General features: G+C 38.2%; 1 non-coding gene across 1 annotated transcript; it reads right to left on the reverse strand.

The window, feature by feature from the left end:
• Window positions 1–407: 407 nt before the first annotated feature.
• TRNAG-UCC (transfer RNA glycine (anticodon UCC)) lies at window positions 408–480 on the reverse strand. Its single transcript has one exon. It is a non-coding gene; the product is annotated as a tRNA-Gly (tRNA).
• Window positions 481–14373: the final 13893 nt, after the last annotated feature.

Consider the following 14373-nt stretch of genomic DNA (forward strand, 5'->3'; position numbering starts at 1 on the left):
TATACTTTTGCATTTTAATTTATATCTATAGTAAAACAAAATAGAAAAATGAAGACTAAATTAAATTTATATGTTGACTATTAGCAATTAATTTCTGAATTTATACTTTCCATGCCTTTTTCTTTCCTTTCCTACCCAGCAGAATTTTTATGAGTGTAAATTATAAAGTGCTAAGGGAGGTATTGCTTTGGCCAAAAAGTTCGTTCAGGTTTCTGTTACGGAATATATTAGTGAAAAGAGAAACTTAATTAAAGAGGAAATAAATTAGAGGAAAAAGAAAAAAATATTTAAGAAAGAGTCTGGGATGATAACCTTTAACCAGTGTCTAACTAGTGGAACTATTTTATCTTATGGTGGTTTTTGTTTGTTTTGTTTTGGGCTGCACCGTGCAGCATGTGGGATCTTAGTTCCCCGACCAGGGATCGAACCTGTGGCCCCTGCATTGGAAGTGCAGAGTCTTAACCACTTGACCAGCAGGGAAGCCCTATCCTATGGTGTTTTTTTTGTTTTTGTTTTTTACATCTTTATTGGAGTATAATTGCTTTACAATGGTGTGCTAGTTTCTGCTTCATAACAAAGTGAATCAGTCACACATACACATATGTTCCGATATCCCTTCCCCATCGCGTCTCCCTCCCTCTCACCCTCCCTATCCTACCCCTCTAGGTGGTCACGAAGCACGGAGCTGATCTCCCTGTGCTAGGCGGCTGCTTCCCACTAGCTATCTATTTTACATTCGGTAGTGTATATATGTCCATGCCAATATCTCACTTTCTCACAGCTTACCCTTCCCCCTCCCCATATCCTCAAGTCCATTCTCTAGGAGGTCTGTGTCTTTATTCCTGTCTTACCCCTGGGTTCTTCATGACATTTTTTTTTTCTTGAATTCCATATATATGTGTTAACGTATGGTATTTGTCTTCCTCTTTCTGACTTACTTCACTCTGTATGACAGACTCTAGGTCCATCCACCTCACTACAAATACCGTATTATGTTTCTTTTTATGGCTGAGTAATATTCCATTCTATATATGTGCCACATCTTCTTTATCTATTCATCCAATGATGGACACTTTGGTTGTTTCCATCTCCTGGCTATTGTAAATAGAGGTGCAATGAACATTTTAACCCATGACTCTTTTTGAATTATGGTTTTCTCAGGGTATATGCCCAGTAGTGGGATTGCTGGGTCACATGGTAGTTCTATTTGTAGTTTTTTAAGGAACCTGCATACTGTTCTCCATAGTGGCTATACCAATTCACATTCCCACCAGCAGTGCAAGATTGTTCCCTTTCCTCCACACCCTCTCCAGCTTTTATTGTTTCTAGATTTTTTGATGATGGCCATTCTGACCGGTGTGAGATGACATCTCATTATAGTTTTGATTTGCATTTCTCTAATGATTAATGATGTTGAGCATTCTTTCATGTGTTTGTTGGCAGTCTGTATATCTTCTTTGGAGAAATGTCTATTTAGGTCTTCAGCCCATTTTTGGATTGGATTGTTTGTTTTTTTGATATGGAGCTTCATGAGCTGCTTATAAATTTTGGAGATTGGTCCTCTGTCAGTTGCTTCATTTGCAAATATTTTCTCCCATTCTGAGGGTTGTCCTTTCATCTTGTTTATGGTTTCCTTTGCTGTGCAAAACCTTTGAAGTTTCATTAGGTCCCATTTGTTTATTTTTGTTTTTATCTCCATTACTCTAGGAGATGGGTCAAGAAGGATCTTGCTGTGATTTATGTCATAGAGTGTTCTGCCTATGTTTTCCTCTAAGAGTTTGATAGTTTCTGGCCTTACATTTAGGTCTTTAATCCATTTTGAGCTTATTTTTGTGTATGGTGTTAGGGAGTGATCTAATCTCATACTTTTACATGTACCTGTCCAGTTTTCCCAGCACCACTTATTGAAGAGGCTGTCCTTTCTCCACTGTATATTCCTGCCACCTTTATCAAAGATAAGGTGACCATATGTGCATGGGTTTATCTCTGGGCTTTCTATCCTATTCCATTGATCTATCTTCTGTTTTTGTCCAGTACCATACTGTCTTGATTACTGTAGCTTTGTAGTGTATACTCTGAAGTCAGGGAGCCTGATTTCTCCCTCTCCATTTTTCGTTCTCAAGATTGCTTTGGCTATTCGGGGTCTTTTGTGTTTCCATACAAATTGTGAGATTTTTTATTCTAGTTCTGTGAAAAATGCCAGTGGCAGTTTGATAGGGATTGCATTGAATCTGTAGTTTGCTTTGGGTAGTAGAGTCATTTTCACATTGTTGATTCTTCCAATCCAAGAACATGGTATATCTCTCCATCTGTTTGTATCATCTTTAATTTCTTTCATCAGTGTCTTATAGTTTTCTGCAAACAGGTCTATTGTCTCCTTAGGTAGGTTTATTCCTAGATATTTTATTCTTTTTGTTGCAATGGTAAATGGGAGTGTTTTCTTGATTTCACTTTGAGATTTTTCATCATTAGTGTGTAGGAATGCCAGAGATTTCTGTTCATTAATTTTGTATCCTGCTACTTTACCAAATTCATTGATTAGCTCTAGTAGTTTTCTGGTAGCATCTTTAGGATTTTCCGTATATAGGATCATGTCATCTGCAAACAGTGACAGCTTTACTTCTTCTTTTCCGACTTGGATTCCTTTTATTTCCTTTTCTTCTCTGATTGCTGTGGCTAAAACTTCCAAAACTATGTTGAATAAGAGTGGTGAGAGTGGGCAACCTTGTCTTGTTCCTGACCTTAGTGGAAATGCTTTCAGTTTTTCACCATTGAGGATGATGTTGGCTGTGGGCTTGTCATATACGGCCTTTATTATATTGAGGAAAGTTCCCTCTACACCTACTTTCTGCAGGGTTTTTATCATAAATGGGTGTTGAATTTTGTCAAAAGCTTTCTCTGCATCTATTGAGATGATCATATGGTTTTTCTCCTTCAATTTGTTAATATGGTTTATCACATTGATAGATTTGCGTATATTGAAGAATCCTTGCATTCCTGGAATAAACCCCACTTGATCATGGTGTATGATCCTTTTAATGTGCTGTTGGATTCTGTTTGCTAGTATTTTGTTGAGGATTTTTGCATCTATGTTCATCAGTGATATTGGCCTGTAGTTTTCTTTCTTTGTGACATCCTTGTCTGGTTTTGGTATCAAGGTGATGGTGGCCTCGTAGAATGAGTTTGGGAGTGTTCCTCCCTCTGCTATATTTTGGAAGAGTTTGAGAAGGATAGGTGTTAGCTCTTCTCTAAATGTTTGATAGAATTCGCCTGTGAAGCCATCTGGTCCTGGGCTTTTGTTTGTTGGAAGATTTTTAATCACAGTTTCAATTTCAGTGCTTGTGATTGGTCTGTTCATATTTTCCATTTCTTCCTGATTCAGTCTTGGCAGGTTGTGCATTTCTAAGAGTTTGTCAATTTCTTCCAGGTTGTCCATTTTATTATCATACAGTTGCATGTAGTAATCTCTCATGATCTTTTGTATTTCTGCAGTGTCAGTTGTTACTTCTCCTTTTTCATTTCTGATTCTATTGATTTGAGTCTTCTCCCTTTTTTTATTGATGAGTCTGGCTAATGGTTTATCAATTTTGTTTATCTTCTCATAGAACCAGCTTTTAGTTTTATTGATCTTTGCTATTGTTTCCTTCATTTCTTTTTCATTTATTTCTGATCTGATCTTTATGATTTCTATCCTTTTTCTAACTTTGCGGGTTTTTTGTTCTTCTTTCTCTAATTGCTTTAGGCACAAGATTAGGTTTTTTATTCAGGATGTTTCCTGTTTCTTAAGGTAGTATTGTATTGCTATAAACTTCCCTCTTAGAACCGCTTTTGCTGCATCCCATAGGTTTTGGGTCGTCATGTCTCCATTGTCATTTGTTTCTAGGTATTTTTTGATTTCCTCTTTGATTTCTTTAGTGATCACTTTGTTATTAAGTAGTGTATTGTTTAGCCTCCATGTGTTTGTATTTTTTACAGATCTTTTCCTGTAATTGATATCTAGTCTCATAGCGTTGTGGTCGGAAAAGGTACTTGCTACAATTTCAATTTTCTTAAATTTACCAGGGCTTGATTTGTGACCCAAGGTATGGTCTATCCTGGAGAATGTTCCATGAGCACTTGAGAAAAATGTGTATTCTGTTGTTTTTGGATGGAGTGTCCTATAAATATCAATTAAGTCCATCCTGTTTAATGTATCATTTAAAGCTTGTGTTTCCTTATTTATTTTCATTTTGGATGATCTGTCCATTGGTGAAAGTGGGGTGTTGAAGTCCCCTACTATGAATGTGTTACTGTCGATTTCCCCTTTTATGGCTGCTAGTTTTTGCCTTATGTATTGAGGTGCTCCTATGTTGGGTGCATAAATATTTACAATTGTTATATCTTCTTCTTGGATCGATCCCTTAATCATTATGTAGTGTCCTTCTTTGTCTCTTCTGATAGTCCTTATTTTAAAGTCTATTTTGTCTGATATGAGAATTGCTACTCCAGCTTTCTTTTGGTTTCCATTTGCATGGAATATCTTTTTCCATCCCCTTACTTTCAGTCTGTATGTGTCTCTAGGTCTGAAGTGGGTCTCTTGTAGACAGCATATATATGGGTGTCTTATTTTTATCCATTCAGCCAGTCTGTGTCTTTTGGTGGGAGCATTTAATCCATTTACATTTAAGGTAATTATCGATATGTATGTTCTTATTCCTATTTTCTTAATTGTCTTGAGTTTGTTATTGTAGGTCTTTTCCTTCTCTTGTGTTTCTTGCCTAGAGAAGATCCTTTAGCATTTGTTGTAAAGCTTGTTTGGTGGTGCTGAACTCTCTCAGCTTTTGTTTGTCTGTAAAGGTTTTAATTTCTCCATCAAATCTGAATGAGATCCTTGCTGGGTAGAGTAATCTTGATTGTAGGTTTTTCTCCTTCATAACTTTAAATACGTCCTGCCAGTCCCTTCTGGCTTGCAGAGTTTCTGTTGAAGGATCAGCTGTTAACCTAATGGGGATTCCCTTGTGTGTTATTTGTTTTTCCCTTGCTGCTTTTAATATGTTTTCTTTGTATTTAATTTTTGGCAGTTTGATTAATATACGTCTTGGCGTATTTCTCCTTGGATTTATCCAGTATGGGACTCTTGTGCTTCCTGGACTTGATTAACTATTTCCTTTCCCATATTAGGGAAGTCTTCAACTATAATCTCTTCAAATATTTTCTCAGTCACTTTCTTTTTCTCTTATTCTTCTGGAACCCCTATAATTCGAATGTTGGTGCATTTAATGTTGTCCCAGAGGTCTCTTACACTGTCCTCAGTTGTTTTCATTCTTTTTTCTTTATTCTGCTCTGTAGTAGTTATTTCCACTATTTTATCTCCCAGGTCACTTATCTGTTCTTCTGCCTCTGTTATTCTGCTATTGATTCCTTCTAGAGTTTTTAAAATTTCATTTATTGTGTTGTTCATCGTTGTGTGTTCCCTCTTTAGTTCTTCTAGGTCCTTGTTAAATGTTTCTTACATTTTCTCTATTCTATTTTCAAGATTTTGGATCATCTTTACTCTCATTATTATGAATTCTTTTTCAGGTAGACTGCCTATTTCCTCTTCATTTGTTAGGTCTGGTGGGTTTTTATCTTGCTCCTTCATCTGCTGTGTGTTTTTCTATCTTCTCATTTTGCTTATCTTCCTGTGTTTGGGGTCTCCATTTTGCAGGTTGCAGGTTCGTAGTTCCTGTTGTTTTTGGTGTCTGTCCCCAGTGGCTAAAGTTGGTTCAGTAGGTTGTGTAGGCTTCCTGGTGGAGGAGACTAGTGCCTGTGTTTTGGTGGATGAGGCTGGATCTTTCTGGTGGGCAGGTCCATGTCTGGTGGTGTGTTTTGGGGTGTCTGTGGACTTATTATGATTTTAGGCAGCCTCTCTGCTAATGAGTGGGGTTGTGTTCCTGTCTTGCTAGTTGTTTGTCATAGGGTGTCCAGCACTGTAGCTTACTGGTCGTTGAGTGAAGCTGGGTGCTGGTGTTGAGATGGAGGTCTTTGGGAGATTTTTGCCATTTGATATTACATTGAGCTGGGAGGTCTCTTGTGGACCAGTGTCCTGAAGTTGGCTCTCCCACCTCAGAGGCACAGCACTGACTCCTGGCTGTAGCACCAAGAGCCTTTCATCCACACAGCTCAGAATAAAAGGGAGAAAAAGAAAAGAAAAGAAAGAAAAAGAAAGAAAGGAAGGAAGGAAGGAAGAAAAGAAAGGGAAGGAAGGAAGGAAGAAAGAAAAGGAAGAAAAGAAAGAAAGAAAAAGAAAGGGAGGGAGGGAAGGAAGGAAGGAAGGGAAGGAAGGAAGGGAAGGAAGGAAGGAAAGAAAGAAGGAAAGAAAGAAAGCAGATAAAAGAAAATAAAATAAAGGTAAAATAAAATAAAGTTATTAAAATAAAAAATAAATATTAAGAAAAAAACATTTTTTAAGTAAAAACAAAAACAAAAAAAAAACCCAGACGGATAGAACCCTAGGAGAAATGGTGAAAGCAAAGCTATACAAAGTCTCACACAGAAGCATACACAGAGACACAAAAAGAGGAAAAGGGGAAAAAATCATCTTGCTCTCAAAGTCCACCTCCTCAATTTGGGATGATATGTTGTCTATTCAGGTATTCCACAGATGCAGGGTACATCAAGTTGATTGTGGAGCTTTAATCCGTTGCTTCTGAGGCTGCTGGGAGAGATTTCCCTTTCTCTTCTTTGTTCACAGAGCTTGGATTTGGCCCCACCTCTGTGTGTTGGTCTCCGGAGGGCATCTGTTCTTCGCTCAGACAGGACAGGTTTAAAGGAGCTGCTGATTCGGTGGCTCCGGCTCACTCAGGCCGCTGGGAGGGAGAGGTACGGAGTGCGGGGCGGGCCTGCGGCGGCAGAGGCCGGCCTGACGTTGTACCAGCCTGAGGCGCGCCGTGCATTCTCCCGTGGAAGTTGTCCCTGGATCCCGGGACCCTGGCAGTGGCGGGCTGCACAGGCTCCCTGGGAAGGGAAGTGTGGAGAGTGACCTGTGCTCGCACACAGCTTTCTTGGTGGCGGCAGCAGCAGCCTTAGTGTCTCATGCCCGTCTCTGGTGTCCGCGCCGATAGCCGCAGCTTGCGCCCGTCTCTGTATGGAGCTCCTTTAAGCAGCGCTCTTAATCCCCTCTCCTTGTGCACCAGGAAACAAAGAGGGAAGAAAAAGTCTCTTGCCTCTTCGGCAGGTCCAGATTTTTTCCCTGGACTCCCTCCCGGCTAACCATGGTGCACTAACCCCTTCATGCTGTTCAAGCTGCCAGTCCTCTCCCTGCCCTCCGACCGAAGCCCGAGCCTCCGCTCCCAGCCCTGCCCACCCCGGCGGGTGAGCAGACAAGCCTGTCGGGCTGGTGAGTGCTGGTCGGCACCGATCCTCTGTGCGGGAATCTCTCTGCTTTGCCCTCCGCACCCCTGTTGCTGCGCTCTGCTCCGCGGCTCCGAAGCTTTCCCCCTCCACAACCCACAGTCTCCGCCCGTGAAGGGGCTTCCTAGTGTGTGGTAACCTTTCCTCCTTCATAGCTCCTTCCCACTGGTGCAGGTCCTGTCCCTATTCTTTTGTCTCTGTTTATTCTTTTGCCTTACCCAGGTACATGGGGAGTTTCTTGCCTTTTGGGAGGTCTGAGGTCTTCTGCCAGCGTTCAGTAGGTGTTCTGTAGGAGTTGTTCCACATATAGGTGTATTTCTGATGTATCTGTGGGGAGGAAGGTGTTCTCCACGTCTTACTCTTCCACCATCTTCCCCTTCTCTTCCTATGGTGTTTTGATTAATCAAGAATAGTTACACAATCCTTAGTTAAGAGAAAATTTTGTTCTATGATTTTTAGTAAGCGATAATTATATATTGAGGTACAGCAAGGTGCCAAGCATTTTGGAAATTCTAAGAGAAGTGTTGGGACCGCTATCCTGAGCATCACCACTGGGTGTCAGCTTCTCTGTGTTGGTGGGTAGAGTTTATGTGTGATATATGTGATTAAAGGTTTGTGGGCTATGCTCTGGTTCAAACTTGAGGCTGTCTTCTTCTAGGATACGTGGTTATACTCTGTAGACTTTGATGAGGTTTTCTTTTATTGGTTTGTTCATTTGTTTTAAGAAATTAATGTGTGTTACTTTTACAAAATAACTAAAATCCAATATTTCTATCCTTCTTTAGAGAGATAGGAACAGAACAAACTTAATTCATCATCCCAAAGAGTAAAAATACTTGCTTTTACAGTATATTTGGAATGTGAATTCAATTCAGTGTTCTGAAATACAGATTTTTCTTTTCTTGGATTGTATGCAGAATCTCTTCTCCTATTGGAATTAAAACTATTCTTCTTTGCTTCCATATTGGAGGAAATCCAATCAAAACCACATGTTGATTTCAGTATGAATTCCACAGCTTAGAAATGAGTCAAGAAGTAGCAAGAGAAACCTTAGATTGAGATCTCAAGAGAAACAAGTTAAGGCTTTCAAAATCCATGCTAATTGGATGCTAATGTTTAATGAAGAATGACTTGCTAATTGACCTAAATAAGCTTAAAGATTTGGTGCATTTTAGGTCAACAAAATAAAATGGAAGATAATTTGTATTGTGTGTGTATATATATATATATATATATATATATATATATATATATATATATATATATCCTCATTTATTAAAATCCTGGTTTATACTGGTACTGGTGCATTTATTAGGGGTTCTTCTTTTCACATTCAAAAGTTACCTAGTTCAAATGATCAGTAAGTGTGAATTGTAGGAGTAGGGAAGGTAGAACCTCCAGATTGATTTAGGTATCCAAAAACAGGTGCCCGTTGTTATCCACTTAATTTGGAAGTTGCAAGCCTCCTAGGAATCTTCTGCACCTAACCTTGTTCTGTGTTATGGGTACATAGTGTAGTGGCTATAAGAGGGTTCATCAGGTGGGTCGACCTCAGAGCTGGTCCTTGCTCCTCAGAATGGTATGAGAATATTTTCCCATATGTCTGAAAGTAGTATGGAAATATCACTGTGATCCTGAGGACCTGAAGAGAGACCATGTAGCCACGTGAGGAGGATGCAATGGCAAATTGAGTGAAACAAAACTGAGGGCTGCAGAGAACGTGTCCAACTCAGCCAATGCAGAATGCAGAATGAATTAGGTCTTCCCCTGAAGACCTGATGGTTGTCTCCCCAAAAGGGGTCCTATAATTTATAGGAAGTGAGAAAGACTCTAAATTGAAAGGAGTCAAGTTTCTGACATCTTAAAGAATTGAATGATATTTATTTTCACAATAAGGCTAAATATAGACTTAAAGAAATTTATTCAAGTAATTCAAAAAACGGAGAAAGCTACATTTCTTTCACATCTAAATGTGCAGACTGAAATTGTGTTTATGACAGAGGTCCTTTTCTCCCTTCTTTCCTTCCTTCCTTGCTTCTCCTTCTCTCTCTCTCTCTCTCTCTCTCTCTCTCTCGCTCTCTTTCTCTCTTTCTCTTATTTTTGGACCCACCAAATTTTGGAGTGTAGTGGGTTGTTCTTTAAGGACCCTTCCCTAAGTCATTAAACTTTGTGGATTATTGCTTCAATGTTTAGGAACATTACCAATACATTAAAAGAAAAAATAAACAGGAGTAATTTTATAAATCTCTATCCTTCCCACTTTTAATATCAAGGAGATGTAATGGCATCACAGATGGTTCACATATTAACACTTTTCAACACTATATTACAAAGTGGAAGCTTTATTCATCCACAACATACTTGGACTTCTACTATAGGGGCACAATCACAACTGATGAACAAATTAACTCATTTGTTTTGAAGTTTTAGTCATTATTATACTCCCAGAAATTTTGAAAGATTTTATGATTAGGAAGTTACTTCACTCGGCAGAATGGAATCTTTATCATTATGCCTTAGAACACAGAGGACTACATATATATTCTTGATACTTTTCAAAATAACACCACATAACTCGTCCTCCATTTTTATTTAAGCAGCTCTGTGAATGACCCAGAATTTTGAACACAGCCTGACCCTGTGTTCAGAGGTAAGCAGCAGAACCTTCCCTAATGGACAGCAAGTCAGAGTGGCCATGCTTGGTCACATATTTAAAGGAGAGACATCACTTTGGTGATACTGTATTTGCCTTATCCTCCTCATGAAATCAGTTCACTTCTCTGTGCCCTGGGGAACTGATACCTAAGCACTGTGTCCCTCTGGAGACTTGGGGCTTCCAGTGGTCTTTGCTTTTGAGTGGCACTAGTAGAGATCATAATGTCAGAGAAGGAGGTTCAGGGTCTTTATTTTCTCCCTCTCTCCCTTGCATTAGTTCTGGTAGTGACTGTGCGTAATTATAGTTCCATTTGGGAAGCATTCTTCCACTGCTCAGCTTCTATTACACTTCAGTTTCACCCTCCCATTCCCTTGCCCATCAGGTGTAGAGAAAGTAATGTTTTCCCTCTGTTAATCATCCCTAAATGCATCACCATCCCTTGTGGATTCCATTAATGCTGCCACACTCCTACTAATAATCTCTTAATTAAATTATTTTGTTAAAGCCCCTAAAGATGATATCCTTTTTATGTTAGGACTTTGGCTAATCCAGAGATCTGTTTTGCATCTGTTGCCAGCCTTCCCAGGCTTCCAAAAAACATCACCGATTAGTGCTAAAAATGACATAGGAAGCTCATCTTAATCCAGTCAGCACCCTATCATTAGACCAGATATACTAGAGCTGGTTGTACGGTCATAATATTCTTCTTCCCTCTCTATTCCTTTCCTCCTACAATTACATACCCTACCCCTCACAACAGATTTACATCTTTGGTCTGACATTCTGTGACATCCATTCCCTTTCCACTCCCCATATGTTTTGCCTTGTTGTATTTTTTTAAAACTACAACTCAGTGAGATAAAGATGTTGAGAAGGAAATCAGATCACTTTGACATTTTTAGCTTTGGTAACTGAAAACCTGAATCAAATAGCCTATGAATTAAGAAATCTGGGTAGGCCCTACATCCAGGGTAGGACTCATTTCAGGGCAGGGTGATTTGTTTGCTCAGGTGTTATTTGGTGCTGAGGCACTATCTGCTTTTCTCCTCGGCAGTGCATGCATTTACTAGATGCCAATGCTGGTCTGCCTCGTGGTTCTAAGATGGCAGCAAAGAGCAGTTATGTGTGAGAGTGAGAGTCTCATCCTGTGGTTCACTCTTAACAAAAAATATATATAAATAAGTCTCTTCTTTTTTTTTCTTTAACTTTGATGTGGAGTATACATTCTCATTCATGAGATAATCCAAGTTAAAAAATATATATATCATAACTGACTCAGAAAAATCAGGTGAAGTGTGATGGATATAGGAAATTAATTACAATGGTCGCCTTAGTCATACTATTTGTGATTTACCCTAAGCAAACACTTAAGGGTATTACTGATGGCATATTTCCACTTCATTTTAAAGTTGAGGAATTAGCTGAACAATTTCAAAGAAATATATTATCCCTCTTCTCTTCAGATGATCCATAGAGAAATATACTTTTCTGTTAATTCATCCTTGCAGTATGCTTGCTTCTAGCATGCTTGCCTAAATGCAGTGATGTCTGGAGAATTCATACTATTTTCTGAATAGAGTTTAGAATAATAATTTTGTTCTTGGTAATACCTATAATTAAACATAAATTATTAGTGTTATCTAATGTTTGGGAAGAAAATAGGACAAATTTTGAAGATCTGCATTTAATTTCTTATCTCTCATTTCCTCATAATTGACTGGGAGGGCTTTCATAGTTTATTACACATTTTTTGGCCTTGACCTTATTATATATAAAATAAATAAGTGGATTAGAGGTCTATTTCAAATCTCTGAAATTACTATGTGATGTTACTAAATTTGGGGGGTGGTTCTTTTTAATTCTCTAATCACAGGAAATGTAGTTTTTAAATAAAATGTGACTAGGCAATTATTTCCTTATGCACAGAGAATAAGGACAATAAAGTTATCTTCAGAAAGTTTAAAACTAAAATAGTGTATAATTTTAATGTCCATATCTTCTATAAATGACTTAGAAGATGAAGTCTTGCTACTTAAAACAAACCACTCCATTTCTAACTAAATTCATTCTAACTAAATGTCAATGAGATTTAAAGCCTATAAAGTGTGAATATCATTCCTACAGTTAAAATAAAATAAAAATAAAATATTTCTGTTTCAAATAATTATCAGCTATTTATGTGATTAAGTTACAAAGATGGATAGTTATCATGAAAATTCCCAGGAGGCAGCAACATCTGAGCAAGTTATTTAAATTTAATACCCAGTGTTTTTACCATAAATCCTCAGTCATCACTTTAAAGCTACTTAGATCAGGTCTCTTTTTCATCTACAGTTCATGGGAAATCAAAGAAAGAAGGGTCTGAAGCCATACCTTGGAAATTCCCAGGGGACTTTGAACATTTGTTTTCATAGTTTCATTGTTAATGTATACCTCTGGGACAAATCCTACTAAGAGCGTCTTCAGATTTAGTTTCACTTAAAAATAATATAATTAGCTCCTTTCTCTTTATGCAACTCTGTCCCCAACCCAGCAATCTCTGTAGCACTGTTTATACTCATGCCTTTGCTTATAATATTTACTATAGAAATTCCATTATTTAAATTCTTTAACTCATTTATATAATCAGTCTCACTGAAGGAGTAGTCCATGTACAATTCTTGTTTCCATCTCTTCCTATCTTTTTTTTTTTTTTTTTTTTTTGTACGCGGGCCTCTCACTGTTGTGGTCTCTCCCGTTGTGGAGCACAGGCTCCGGACGCGCAGGCTCAGCAGCCATGGCTCTGCGGCATGTGGGATCTTCCCGGACCGGGGCACGAACCCGTGTCCCCTGCATCGGCAGGCGGACTCTCAACCACTGCGCCACCAGGGAAGCCCTCTTCCTATCTTATTCACACAACCTACTGCATATTTATTTCTGCCTCCTTCACTTCATTGGAATTCCTCCCACTAAATTAACCAGAACCTAATTGCCAAATATGGTGGTCATTTCGCTATTTTTATTTAACATTTTAAACATTACATTGATACTTAAATAACATTTCTTCTTTCTTTGACTTCATGACACTGTCTTCTTAGGTTTTTTCCTCCACTTTTTCTGAAAACCTCCTTCAGCTAATCAACCTGGGCAGACCCATTAAATATTGGTTTAGGTACATAAAGTCTAATAAGTTCAAAATTCAACTCATTTTCTTTCCTCCACTTATCCAAACATATTGCCTTTCTATTTCTTGGGTCTATTTCCAATTCTTAAAATCTGAATATAGTAAGTTGTTAAAAGAACAAAATTCAACTGAGTGAATTCGAAGAATCAATTGGGCAGCATACCATCTAATAAATAAAAAGGCCCTCCAAGTAGCTGTATAAATGGAAGGCTTTTATAGAAATGAGGGAGGGACAAGGGGCTATTAGCCAAATCAAAGAGGATTCTTTTAGGTTATGTCATCTTCTTTAGGAAGAAGGTCAGGGGGTCTTATTATGCAGATTACCTCACTAATGCTAACCCTGAAATTCCAGGCTGATTGGTTTACAGTTCCACTGCTGAGAGGCTGAAACTGCAGTTAAGTTAGTTATTAAGTCTGGGTGAGATTTAGTGGAAGTGACTCCATTTGGGGATTGTTGTTTCTTTTTAGCATTTTCCCCCTTTTGGTCAAGCTCTCAGCCTGAGAAATGTGATCAAAATTTAAAGCATTAATCTACGACAAAGGAGAGAAGAATATACAATGGTGAAAAGACAGTCTCTTCAATGAGTGGTGCTGGGAAAATTGAACAGCTGCATGTAAAACAATGAGATTAGAACACTCCTCACACCATACACAAAAATAAACTCAAAGTGTTTTAAAGACTTAAATGTAAGAGCTTACATTTACATTTATCATGCAAATGATATGATAGACAAGGGGTTAATATCCAAAATATATAAACAGCTCATATAATTCAATATCAAAAAACCAAACAACCCAATCAGAAAATGGACAGAAGACCGGAACAGACATTTTTCCAAAGAAGACATACAAATGGCTAAGAGGCACATGAAAAGATGCTCAACATTGCTAATTATTAGAGAAGTGCAAATCAAAATAACAATGAGATATCACCTGTTAGAATGATAGAATGACTATCATCAAAAAGTCTACAAATAACAAATGTTATAAAGGGTGTGGAGAAAAGGGAACCCTTATACACTGTTGGTAGGAATGAACATTGGTGCAGCCACTATGGAAAACATAGTGTATGGAGGTTCCTTAAAAAACTAAAAATAGAGCTATCATATGATCCAGCAAGCCCAACCCTGCATATATATACAGAAAAAAATGGAAATTCTAATTCAAAAAAATACATGCACCC

Source organism: Lipotes vexillifer, unplaced genomic scaffold (assembly GCF_000442215.2).
Source record: "Lipotes vexillifer unplaced genomic scaffold, Lipotes_vexillifer_v1.1 scaffold159, whole genome shotgun sequence".
Lineage (NCBI taxonomy): Eukaryota > Metazoa > Chordata > Mammalia > Artiodactyla > Lipotidae > Lipotes > Lipotes vexillifer.